The 14086-nt window shown below is 45.6% G+C and overlaps 1 protein-coding gene across 1 annotated transcript in view; it reads left to right on the plus strand.

The window, feature by feature from the left end:
• The window catches only part of MBD5 (methyl-CpG binding domain protein 5), a 228469-nt gene that overhangs the window by 145757 nt on the left and 68626 nt on the right, over positions 1-14086 (plus strand). Inside the window, 1 exon segment of the mRNA XM_038750886.1 lies at positions 3282-3406. The gene's annotated coding sequence lies outside the window, so the exon portion shown is untranslated.

The raw sequence follows: 14086 nt of genomic DNA on the forward strand, positions 1-14086 counted from the left end.
AGGGTGATGGAGAGGAGAGGAAAAGGGGGTTTAGTCTGGGAAGGCCTCCTGGAGGAGGTGAGCCTTCAATAGGGCTTCATTCCATCATTCAGTCATATTTATTGAGCGCTTACTGTGTGCAGAGCACTGTACTAAGTGCTTGGGAAGTCCAAGTCGGCAACATCTAGAGATGGTCCCCACCCAACAACAGGCTCACAGTCTAGAAGAGGGAGACAGAGAACAAAACAAAACATGTGGATGGGTGTCAAGTCATCAGAATAAATAGAAGTAAAGCTAGATGCTTGCTGAGGGACCTTGGGCAAGTCACTTCACTTCTCTGTGCCTCAGTTCCCCCATTCTCCCTCCTACTTAGACTGTGAGCCCTATGAGGGGCAGGGACTGTGTCCAACCTAATTAACTTGCGCCTAACCCAGCGCTTAGAACAGTTTTCCATTCATTCATTCAATCGTATTTATTGAGCGCTTACTAAGCACTTTGACACACAGCATTTAACAGATGCCATTTAGAAAAAAAACGAACGGCTCACAACTACCCCGCCTCCTCTTCCAAATCATTTTTCCCAGGATCAGTTTTCACTTCCCATCTAGGAGAAAAAAAATCCTTCTTCTGTTCTTGATTTGTTCAGAAGTTTGGTGTCTGTGAGCAGACGGGGCCCGTAACAGGGTACTAAAGCACCCTCTGGATTCCTGCCGCTCTGGCTCCGTGCTCTGTGTGCAGAGCACTGTACTAAGCGCTTGGGAAGTACAAGTTGGCAACACATAGAGACAGTCCCTACCCAACAGCGGGCTCACAGTCTAAAAGGGGGGAGACAGAGAACAAAACCAAACATACTAACAAAATAAAATAAATGGAATAGATATGTACAAGTAAAATAAATAAATAAATTTATTTACTCCATTTATCTATTTATTTATTTATTTATTTATTTTCTCCAAAGTCTTTAATCTGGGGAGTCTTAAATCCTCTCGCCTCATCTCTTTGGTCACTTTCCCAAGGATGCTGAGCGGAAAGAGCCCGGGCTTTGGAGTCAGAGGTCATGGGTTCCAATCCCGGCTCCGTCCATTGTCAGCTGTGTGACTTTGGGCAAGTCACTTCACTTCTCTGGGCCTCAGTTACCTCATCTGGAAAATGGGGATTAAGACTGGGATCCCCCCCGTGGGGCAGCGTGATCACCTGGTAACCTCCCCAGCGCTTAGAACAGTGTTTTGCACAAAGTAGGCGCTTAATAAATGCCATTATTATTGTTATTATATTATTACTTGGCAGAATCCGGGGTTATAACCAGGCCCCTTCTCTTTCCACTGGGCCACACTGCTCCTCCGAGCTTGCCCAGAGCCGTTTTGGACCTAGAGTTAGGCTTAGGGCTAGGAATGGTTGGGCGAGTGACCATCTTCATCCTTCCCTTCCCCACAGCACCTGTATATATGTATATATGTTTGTACAGATTTATTACTCTATTTATTTTACTTGTACATATCTATTCTATTTATTTTATTTTGTTAATATGTTTGGTTTTGTTCTCTGTCTCCCCCTTCTAGACTGTGAGCCCACTGTTGGGTAGGGACTGTCTCTACATGTTGCCAACTTGGAGTTTACAAGGTGATCAGGTTGTCCCACGGGGGGCTCACAATCTTAATCCCCATTTTACAGATGAGGGAACTGAGGCCCAGAGAAGTGAAGTGACTTGCCTACCTGGGAGAGTACAATATAACAGAAGTGGTAGACGTGTTCCCTGCCCACAAGGAGCTTACAGTGTAGAGAGGGGGACAGATATTAATAATAATAATGATGGCAGTTAGCGCTTACTATGTGCAAAGCACTGTTCTGAACGTGGGGGAGGTTACAAGGTGATCAGGTTGTCCCACGGGGGGCTCACAGTCTTAATCCCCATTTTACAGATGAGGGAACTGAGGTACAGAGAAGTGAAGTGACTTGCCCAAAATCACACAGCTGGCAGTTGGCAGAGCCGGGAACATACAGGTGCCGTTCTAAGCGCTGGGGAGGATACAAGGTGATCAGGTTGTCCCACGTGGGGCTCACAGTCTTAATCCCCGTTTTACAGATGAGGGAACTGAGGCCCAGAGAAGTGACTTGCCCAAAGTCACACAGCTTTGAACCCATCACCTCTGACACCCAACCCCGCCTCTTTCCACTGAGCCACGCTGCTCCTCTCCTCTCCCGCGTGCTTAGTGCAGTGCTCCGCCCCCAGTAAGCGCTCAACAGACCCAACCGAATGAACGAACGGAAGCGTCGGCGTTGGCCGTACCCCAGGATTTCCTGGCCGGTGCTCTCCGGCCCGACATCCGGCGCTCAGTACGGTGCCCGGCACGTAGTAAGCGCTTAACAAATGCCATAGTTATTATTACTGCAGCAGAAGCCCGAGGCCGAGCCAAGCGGCAGACTTCTGGCCGGCCAGGTGTGCGGCTGGTTCTCTCTGCCCGGCTTATATGTTGCCAGCTTGTACTTCCCAAGCGCTTAATACAGTGCTCTGCACACAGTAAGTGCTTGATAAATACAATTGATTGATTGATTGATTGCCCAGAACCGGACGACCCGTGTCCAACCCTCGATCGAAGCTCGCCAGTGAGGTCAGGGCTGGTCATCGTGACGCCAAACTCCCCAGCCCAGCTGCCCGCTGCTGACTCACCCACCCACCCACCCAAAATGGTATTTTTAGGTTCCCAAGGCAGGTGGGCATCTGTTTCTTCCCTCCACCAGTCCAGCAAGCCGGACCAGGCATTTTCTACCAAAGGCGCCTAGGAATTCCTCCTCCCGCTCCTGCATTTTGTCCTCTTAATCGCTCCCTTCCTAACCTGTAGTATACCAGGCCGTTTTCCCGGCGTGGCCCATCGTTCCGAGCATTTGCGCGCGGCCTTCGTTGAAAAATTCCGACGGACGGTTTGCCAGTGGCTTTTTAGGCATTTTACTGCAGAGCCTCCTCAGGTTAAGGAAGCCGGACTGTCCCTTTAAGTCTTTCTGGTGGTCACCAGGATAGAATGGAAAAGAAATCTCGTCGATATTTTTGGAAGCAAGACCGTATTCGAAACTTGGAATCCCTTAATCTAGGTTCTTCCTACCAGTTGTCATTACGGGGCCACTAATTATATTATACTCTCCGGCCGTTTGCCAGAGACTTGGGGAATCTTTTTGGCATTCCAGTTTTTAAAACGAAAGGGGGCTGGGGGGGGGGGGACAATGTCCTCGAAATAGAGAGGGCCTGCCCAACTTCTAAAGCCCACCTTGAAGTTAATTTGGATTCTCGTGTTGTAATTTGATCCCAGAAAGAAGAGAAGCCGTCTCAGTTACGTCTCTGGAGAAGGACCGGGGACCCTCCAAGCATTTGAGGATTGATTTTTCTCTCAAAATCCAGCGGACCTGGGAGCGTTTCGGCAGTAGCTTGCCCAAGGTAAGTGGTGAGTTTCCTCTCGTCTTCGAACCGTTCGATTCTGTCTCTTCTATGCCCAAAAAAAGGGTCAGGTGGGGCGGATTCATTAACGGGCCACGGGAGAGAGGAATTCCGTGTGTCGATTGGAAAATTCACGTCGTTAAATCCTTTGGGTCTGTCGTACGGGGACCGTATCGGAGACGTCACCCGGCCCCGGCGATCGCATCCCATCAAAGATCAAGGGTTGTCTGTTGAGCGTAGATGATTCCACCCGGAAGAGCGATCGAGACGTATCCCGGGGTGACGATCACCGGGAACCGATTTACAGAAATCCTTACTTCCAAACCGACGGCTGCAGGAGCCACGGGCCGTATATGTTTGTACATATTTATTACTCTATTTATTTATTTTACTTGTACATATCTATTCCATTTATTTTATTTTGTGAGTATGTTTAGTTTTGTTCTCTGTCTCCCCCTTTTAGACTGTGAGCCCGCTGTTGGGTAGGGACTGTCTCTATATGTTGCCAGCTTGGACTTCCCAAGCGCTTAGTACAGTGCTGTGCACACAGTAAGCACTCAATAAATACAATTGATTGATTGATTGAAAAGGGCAAAGCGGATGCGTTGCCTTGGTAAAAAAATGTAAACACTCCATGCTTGGAAGTCACCGCTCTCCTGCTTGCTTCGTGGCTTTCTCCCTCCCGCTCTGGCCAACTTTACCGTGGTAGGTGTCCCTCTCCGCTCACGGAATAAAAGTCGCTACTTGACGGGAAAGCATTAGGAAACCCGGATTTCAGTTGGCGGAAGGAATCACCCTGCGCTCTGGCCGACTGCTCTTTCTGTGGATTTTAGGGGGATGCTGTGAGGGAAGCAGGGCAGAGTGTCCTTAGCTGACTTGACACGATTAGGTGCCCGTCTCCTCCGTTCTAGGCCGTGAGCCTGTTGTGGGCGGGGATTGTCTCTATTTGTTGCTGAATTGTACTTCCCAAGCGTTTAGTATAGCGCTCTGCACACTGTAAGCGCTCGATAAACAGCACATACACGCTTTCATTCATCCATTCAATCGTATTTATTGAGCGCTTACCGTGTGCAGAGCACTGGACTAAGCGCTTGGGAAGTCCAAGTTGGCAACATCTAGAGACGGTCCCTACCCAACAACGGGTTCACAGTCTAGAAGGAGGAGACAGACAACAAAACCAGACATGTGGACAGGTATCAGAATACACAGTGTAAGGTAATTCCTCCCCACCCCGCCGGTGGTGTTTATCGGGTGCCGACCGAGTGAGGAGCACTGTGCTATACACTTGGGTGAGAACAGCACTGTACTGAGAAGCAGCGTGGCTCAGTGGAAAGAGCCCGGGCTTTGGAGTCAGAGGTCATGGGTTCAAATCCCGGCTCCACCACTTGTCAGCTGTGTGACTTTGGGCAAGTCACTTCACTTCTCTGGGCCTCAGTGACCTCATCTGGAAAATGGGGATGAAGACTGGGAGCCCCCCGTGGGACAACCTGATCATCTTGTAACCTCCCCAGTGCTTAGAACAGTGCTTTGCACATAGTAAGCGCTTAATAAATGCTATTATTATTATAAACAGCAGAAGCAAGGACCACCAACTGCTACCTGTCATTCGATTTCCAATTCCGTCCGTTTGTGTGGTGAGGCCCCACTTCCGAAAGCTCTGTACTGAGCGCTTGGGAGAGGACCAAGAGAAGCAGCAGCGGGGCTTAGTGGAAAGAGCACGGGCTTGGGGGTCGCATGATGTGTTTCGAGGACTGCTTTTCATCAGATAACTTTTAAAAATACGCATTCCGTGTTCAGCCGCTGATGTAGAGCTCCTCTGAGGATCCACGGTGTCTTAATTAAGTAGCAGTTGTAGCTGACCAATCCAGGTAGATGAATGCGAGAGGAAAATTCACTCGATAATGGTATTTATTTTTAAGTGTGCGCACGGGCTTGTGAATTTGGGGACTGTAAGTTGGTTGTGGGCAGGGAACGCGTGTGTTTATTGTTGCATTATACTCTCCCAAGCAGTACAGCATTCTGCACACATAAATACGATTAAACGAACAAATGATTTTGGAGAGAGGCGGGGAACCACATAGTCACATTGTCTGTCTCCCCCTTCTCAACTGTGAGCCCACTGTCGGGTAGGGACCGTCTCTAGATGTTGCCAACTTGGACTTCCCAAGCGCTTAGTACAGTGTTCTGCACACAGTAAGCGCCCAATAAATACGATTGATTGAATGAATGAATGAATATGGTGCTTTGCACACAGTAAATGCTCAATGAACACGACCGCGTGAGTGAATTCAGGAGGAACCTCCGTGTCTGCATTTCTGCCAATTTCCAACCTTTTATTTTCAATACTCTTGCCGCCTCGCTCTCCTTTCCAAGGGTGGTCGAATTTGCCTTCCTGGTTTTCAGCCAGCTTTCCGAGCCGGCTTCTCTGTATCACCAAGCTCTTATATATCAATCTTCTGCTAATTTGACAATGGGGGAAGATTCACGGCCTCCTATTCCATTAACGACAGTCTCAGGGCTGGAGCTCCCACTCATCGGGCCGGGAATTAACTGACCAGATAAAGCTCTGGGCCCAAAGGCGGTTCCAGGGTAGGGAGCACCGCTCCAACGGAAATGTTCCCGGAAGGGGCGGAATGGGGGCCCGGGATTTTGGGGGGGTCCGGGACCGCTGGGAAAGGCAGGGGAAGCAGAGATGTCCAGAATAACCCTGGAGAGGCCCAGCTCGGGGACCAGGACCCTAATGTTGCCAAAACTTGTACTTCCCAAGCGCTTAGTACAGTGCTCTGCACACAGTAAGCGCTCAATAAATACGATTGAATGAATGAATGAGTGAATGAATGAATGAATTAACAATGCAAAGAGGGAGTAGGAGATGTCGACTTTTAGATAAGGAGAGGTCGGTTTGGAGAAACCCTTACAGCCCAGCATGAGCCGGGAAACTCAAGCCCTTTTGTCTTTAACCCCAGAAAAGAGTTTATTCTGTTGAAAGGATTGAATGAATGAATATGTATATATGTTTGTACGTATTTATTACTCTATTTATTTTACTTGTACATATTTATTTATTTTATTTGGTTTGTATGTTTATTTTGTTGTCTGTCTCCCCCTTCCAGACTCTCCCCCTTCCAGACTGTGAGCCCGCCGTTGGGTAGGGACCGTCTCTAGATGTTGCCAAAACTTGTACTTCCCAAGTGCTTAGTACAGTGCTCTGCACACAGTAAGCGCTCAGTAAATACGATTGAATGAATGAATAATGTTGCCGCGCCGTAACCAAACGACACCCAAAAGTTCAGCTCGTGCGAAGAGTCAGCCTGGGCAGGGGAGATTCCGGGCAGGGATTTGGGCAGTCCAAGGCTAGGGTTACATGGCCCAGCCCTTCCTGGGAATGATGACAGTTTTACATCTCCTCCTTCCCCTCCCCACAGCACCTGTAGATATGTTTGTACAGATTTATTACTCTATTTTACTGGTACGTATTTACTATTGTATTTATTTTGTTAATGATGCACATCTAGCTTTGTTTCTATTTATTCTGACGATTTGACACCCGTCCACATGTTTTGTCGTGTCGTCCGTCTCCCCCTTCTAGACTGTGAGCCCGTTGTCGGCTAGGGACCGCCGTCTCTAGATGTTGCGGACTTCATCCCCCAGGCCTGGAATGCTCCCAATCCCTCTGCCCATCCGCCAAGCTAGCTCTCTTCCTCCCTTCAAGGCCCTACTGAGAGCTCACCTCCTCCAGGAGGCCTTCCCACACTGAGCCCCTTCCTTCCTCTCCCCCTCGTCCCCCTCTCCATCCCCCCCATCTTACCTCCTTCCCTTCCCCACAGCACCTGCATATATGTATATATGTTTGTACATATTTATTACTCTATTTATTTATTTTACTTGTACATATCTATTCTATTTATTTTATTTTGTTGGTATGTTTGGTTTTGTTCTCTGTCTCCCCCTTTTAGACTGTGAGCCCACTGTTGGGTAGGGACTGTCTCTATATGTTGCCAACTTGGACTTCCCAAGCGCTTAGTACAGTGCTCTGCACACAGTAAGCACTCAATAAATATGATTGATTGATTGATTGACTTCCCAAGCGCTTAGTCCAGCGCCCGGCACACAGGAAGCGCTCGCTAAATGCGACTGAATGAATGAATCTCTTGAAAAATACAATTCAGAAGAACGAGAGAGATCTCCGCTTCAGGGAGATTGAGGAGACGCTTTGCCCGGGCAGATAAGGTCTACGGGGACACAAATTAAGGTCCGTGACTCGCACGGGGACCGATAAAGGTTCTCGTGGAGCGGGAAGCTGTTGTTCTCGCTGGACAGATGGAGTGGCCGTAGCCGGGCCCAGGCTTTAGTTCCACCCCTGTGGGAAATTCACCTTCCAAGATTGTCAGATCCGAGGGAGGGAGGGAGATTCCCAGCAGCCCTGGCTCCCTGGACGCTGCCATGATTATAAAGCCCCGATTTGCTCGTCCGCAGAGGGAAGGTCACGTGAGAGGACCTAACTGATTTGTATTTTAGGGGGAAATACTCCAGGGCAAGGCTGAGGGCCAGCTTAGAAACGCACACTCAGGCTGCGTTTTCCTGAGCGGTGATTCAAGGCCCTACTGAGAGCTCACCTCCTCCAGGAGGCCTTCCCAGACTGAGCCCCTTCCTTCCTCTCCCCCTCCATCCCCCCACGTTACCTCCTTCCCTTCCCCACAGCACCTATATATATGGATATATGTTTGTACATATTCATTACTCTATTAATTTTACTTGTACATATCTATTCTATTTATTTTATTTTGTTAATATGTTTGGTTTTGTTCTCTGCCTCCCCCTTCTAGACTGTGAGCCCACTGTTGGGTCAGGACCGTCTCTATATGTTTCCAACTTGGACTTCCCAAGCGCTTAGTACAGTGCTCTGCACACAGTAAGCACTCAATAAATACGATTAATTGATTGATGCCTCATGGACCTAATCTCGAGGCTGGACAGTTCTGGCTGTTGTCACTGATGGGCAACGTTAATTTTATTTTTCAGGGATTTTGTGGTACTCACTGGGCACTTACTGTGGACTAAGCACTGTGCTCAACAATCAATCAGTCAATCAGTGGTACGTATTGACCACTTATTGTGTGCAGAGCACTGTACTAAGCGCTTGGGACTGGAGAAGGTGCAAGATAATCAGAGGTGGTGGGTTCAAATCCCGGCTCCGCCAACTGTCAGCTGTGTGACTTTGGGCAAGTCACTTAACTTCTCTGTGCCTCAGTTCCCTCATCTGTAAAATGGGGATGAAAACCAGGAGCCCTCCGTGGGACAACCTGATCACCTTGTATCCCCCCAGCGCTTAGAACAGTGCCTTGCACATAGTAAGCACTTAACAAATACCATCATTATTATTATTATTATTATTATTATTACTATTAGTACAGTGCTCCACACATAGTAAGCGCTCGCAGACCCAATCTCCAGGCTGGACACTTCTGGCTGTTGTCACTGATGGGCAATGTTAATTTTATTTTTCAGGGGTTTTGTGGTACTCATTGGGCACTTCCTGTGGGCTAAGCACTTTGCTCAACAATCAATCAATCAATCAATCGTATTTATTGAGCACTTACTGTGTGCAGAGCACTGTACTAAGCGCTTGGGAAGTACAAGTCGGCAACACATAGAGACAGTCCCTACCCAACAGTGGGCTCACAGTCTAAAAAATCAATCAGTCAGTCAGTGGTATGTATTGAGCACTTATTGTGTGCAGAGCACTGTACTGTGGGCTAAGCACTTTGCTCGACAATTAATCAATCAATCAATCGTATTTATTGAGCACTTACTGTGTGCAGAGCACTGTACTAAGCGTTTGGGAAGTACGAGTTGGCAACATATAGAGACGGTTCCTACCCAACAATCAGTGGTATGTATTGAGCACTTATTGTGTGCAGAGCACTGTACTGTGGGCTAAGCACTTTGCTCTACAATTAATCAATCAATCGTATTTATTGAGCGCTTACTGTGTGCAGAGCACTGTACTAAGCGTTTGGGAAGTACAAGTTGGCAACATATAGAGACGGTCCCTACCCAACAATCAGTGGTATGTATTGAGCACTTATTGTGTGCAGAGCACTGTACTAAGCGCTTGGGACTGGAGTAGATGCCAGATAATCAGGCACGGGTTCCAAGGATCCGGTTTAGGTGGTTTTATTGAGCGCCCGCAGGGTATAATGCACTGTGTGGGAAAGCGCAACACAAAGATGTCCACTTTTTCCGCCCATGATGAGACTCATTGTGCGTGGGGAGGAAGAGCCGCTTTCCCCGTGGTTAAATCTTGCGTAAAACAGAAGGATTTTTCTCATTTCTTCAGACTTGTCGTCAGCGGACTTCTCCGAGTTCAGTTCAAGATGGGTGAATTTGAAGATGTTCATTCATTCATTCATTCAATCGTATTTATTGAGCGCTTACTGTGTGCAGAGCACTGGACTAAGCGCTTGGGAAGTACAAGTTGGCAACATATAGAAATGCTGTTGGGAGAGCGATACGCCTTTAAAAGTTCAGAATATTCCAGCAACATCACTAGCTTAACTGTCACAGGAATATCACCGTAGATATTACAGTACTTGAGTCAAATTGTGCAAAATTCTGCAGCGCTTCTGGTGATTGGAATTATTTCTCTTCAGAAATCCTGGCCCGCGATCTGCGGGGAAAAAGAAATCAAGTCTCGGTTCCCGATCGCAAATACGTGGTCAGAGGGAGCGTTAGCCACCTAAAACGTAGGGGGCTAAATGAAGGAAAATCCTCTGCGTGGCCATGACGCTTAGATTTCTTCCCCTTTTTATGTTAAGGGGGTAGTTTGGATCCAAATCATTGCCATTTACTGGTCACTTAAGGATGAACTCGCTAATGGAGAGGGAGGGAAAAGATGTGAAACCCCTCTCGGTCGTAAAGATGGCATTGAAGCGTGGCTAAAACAAATAAATAAATAAATAATTTAATATATATTAATTAATATAATATATATAATATAATATATGTATAATATAAAGATAGCATTGAAGTGTGGCTAAAACAAATAAATAAATAAATAATTTAAGATATATTAATTAATATAATATATATAATATAATATATGTATAGTGTAAAGATGGCATTGAAGTGTGGCTAAAATAAATAAATAAATAATTTAATGTGTGTTGATTGATATAATATATATTATATAACACAATAATATGTTTTATAGATTATAAAATAATATATAAATAATTATATGTTTATAATATATAAATTTATATATTTATAATTTGCAAATTATAAATATAAATAGTTTTTTTTATAAGATCTGGTAAAAATCTGAATATAAAATAGAGAGCCGGTGTGTCTGTTCTGCAGTTAAGTGTGTGTGACAGTAAAAAAGACCGGGCCTTTTGAATTTTATAAAAGTAAGCACGTCTGTTTGCTGTTGTTTTGAACGGAAACAATAGTTCCTGATTAGTGGTAGCCAGCACGGCCTTTATTGCCAATTCACCTGCCCTTTAGAGTGGAAGTTTACCGTCAATTCTCACTCTTCATCCTTGGACCTCTGAGTATTTGGACGATATTTTCTCACATATATGTGAATATCTAATGCAAGCGTCAGAAAGGCCCTGTGAAAGCACATCGCATTTATTATAGCATAAAAGCTTTGACTTCATTCATTCATTCAATTGTATTTATCGAGCGCTTACTGTGTGCAGAGCACTGTACTAAGTGCTTGGGAATACAAGTTGGCGACATATAGAGACGGTCCCTCGTCAATCAAAAACTCCCAGGCTTAGGGCCTTGGTCTCTCGGCCCATCGCAACCAACGGACCTCTTCACCCCTGAACCAGAGTATATTAAGGGTCGAAAGCATTTGCGATTACATTTCTAATTTGAACTCACTTATAGTTTATAAGGAAAGGGGGGAATACAAAAACCGACTAATACGAATGATAGTTGAGCATATTTTATAAACCTTGAGTACTCAAGAGATCCATAAAGGATATAACAGTTGAGCTTTCTTCTAGGAGAAATTAGTGTTACTAAAAGGAGGGTAAAACCAAGTGAAGCTCTTTTATGAAGTTTTACTGGGGATTCAAATTTTTACACAAGCGTATTCAGGGTGACATTATGGGACAGAACTAACTCCCTGGCAGAGCTTTTAAAATGACTGCATGGCAGGGAAAGATCAGTAAGGGGAGTATTATAATGAAGATTATCCTCACTTCCAGTGAGGGGAAAAGAAAAGAACGAACAAATGGATGGGGACACAGACACGGACACACAAACACACAAACACAGTACTTTGTAAATAGTGAAAAACCATTAATACAAGACTGTAGCTGTTTAAAGTACCCCGACTGGCATCATTGATGTCATGGTGACTCGCCCACTTCTTAACCACCAGTACTAGGGGACGAACTCGATTTTTAATGTGTACGGTGAGACAGGGTCCATTTTTGTGGCAAGGTCGATTCTCCTTAGTTCGTTCCGGACAGGGAATGTGTCCGCTAATGCCGCTGCGTTGGCCTCTCCCAAGCAGTCAGTCCAGTGTCCTGCAAATAGTAAGCGCTCAACAAATACCATCGATTATTTCATATAATTATGCTATGCCTTCGGTTCGGGATTTGAAAGTGAAGCCGTGTGGATTTCTTGGTGGCTTTACAGAAATCTGCCTCCTTGGGATTATTTTCCATTCACGGTACTCCAAGTTGTCCATGTGACCTAGATATTGAAAGCCAGGGTAGAAGGGTGCTGCATTGCTGATATTTATTGTGCTTCCTTAGAAGCATTCCGGTTCCGTAAGCTGGAATTCCACAGCACTTGTGTATATATATGTACATCTTTATATTTCTCTTTATTTTTTATTAATGATGTGTATATATAATAATGGCATTTGTTAAGCGCTTACTATGTGCAAAGCACTATTCTAAGCGCTGGGTGGATACAGGGTGATCAGGTTGTCCCGCATGGGGCTCACAGTCATCATCCCCATTTTACAGATGAGGTAACTTAGGTTCCAAGAAGTGAAGTGACTTGCCCAAGGTCACACAGCAGACATGTGGCGGAGCAGGGATTCGAACCCACGACCTCTGACTCCAAAGCCCGCGCTCTTTCCACTGAGCCACGCTGCTTCTCTATAATCTATATGTATAATTCTATTTATTGATATGGATGCTATTGATGCCTGTTTACTTGTTTTGATGCCTGTCTCCCCTCTTCTAGAATATGAGCCCACTGTGGGCAGGGATGGTCTCTGTTGCTAAATTGTACTTTCCAAGCACTTAGTGCAGTGCTCTGCACAAAGTAAGCTCTCAATAAATATGATTGAGTAAATGAATGAATGAATGAGTGAATGAATGGACTCGCCAGAGGCGTGCTTTCCCTTGCAACTGGCTTTAATATTAATAATAATAATAATAGTATTTGTTAAGTGCTTACTATGTGTCATGCACTGTTCTAAGCGCTGGGGTGGATACAAGGTCATCCGGTTGTCATTCATTCATTCATTCAGTCGTATTTATTGAGTGCTTACTGTGTGCAGAGCACTGGACTAAGCGCTTGGGAAGTACAGGTTGGCAGTTGTCCCACGTGGAGCTCACAGTCTTAATCCCCATTTTACAGATGAGGTAACTGAGGCCCGGAGAAGTGGACTTGCCCAAAGTCACACAGCGACAAGCGGCGGAGCGGGGATTAGAACCCATGACCTCTGACCCCCAAGCCCGGGCTCTTTCCACTAAGCAGGGTCACCATAAAGCACGTATGATCAGTATCTCTACGGTCTTATAAGGAAAGAACAAATTCGTGTACATGTGAAAACAAAGAAATGACTTCAGATTCCAACCATAATTTACCATAGAGATTCAAGTTTGTTTAGGATACCTAAAGCCACCCCCTTTTTTATTGGGTTTTCATCAGTCAGTGGTATTTTTTGAGTGCTTACTCTGTGAGCCTGCTGTTCGGTAGGGACCATCTCTATATGTTGCCAACTTGGACTTCCCAAGCGCTTAGTACAGTGCTCTGCACACAGTAAGCGCTCAATAAATACGATTGAATGAATGAGCACACTGCACTTAGCCCTTGGGAAAATACAATACAGTAAACTTGGTAGATAACGGATCCCTGCCCACAAAGAGCTTTCATGGGTGGCTTAGTTCCATTTATTTTGTGACTCAAACTCAACTACTGTTGTCACGGCCCCAGCGGATCGGATGGATTCCCCGTTTGAAACCGGTTTACAGAAGAAATCTGTATAAAATTGGGGGGAAAGGTAAATATGTAAGAAAGGAAGTTACTCTCCTCCACCAAATCGTTCCATTTTTGACACATTTATTGAGTGGCATAGATTGCTGGCATTGTACTTTTGAAAAAACCGTAGGATAATTACCGTGCTTTCCACAATTTTGAATATTTGGAACATAAGCTAGGGTTGGGGGGGGGGTTATATAAAAACTGGAAGAGAGGTGGTGTTCCTTTACATGTGTTGTAACTTTTGTTCATTTAAAACAAAAAAAAAAAAAAACCTGCGTGCTTTTATGAGTCTTACATTCCTGTGTTGGATTTTTCTGCCAGAGTTAGTTTTTTTCACCCTGAACTTCAGGATAAAGAAAGCCGGTCATTTACCCAACGATCAAGGACAAGGGAAATGTAGGAAACAGTGTTTTGGTGTTGGAAGTTATTTCTGTTTCC

This window comes from Tachyglossus aculeatus, chromosome 9 (assembly GCF_015852505.1).
Source record: "Tachyglossus aculeatus isolate mTacAcu1 chromosome 9, mTacAcu1.pri, whole genome shotgun sequence".
Classification (NCBI taxonomy): Eukaryota; Metazoa; Chordata; class Mammalia; order Monotremata; family Tachyglossidae; genus Tachyglossus; species Tachyglossus aculeatus.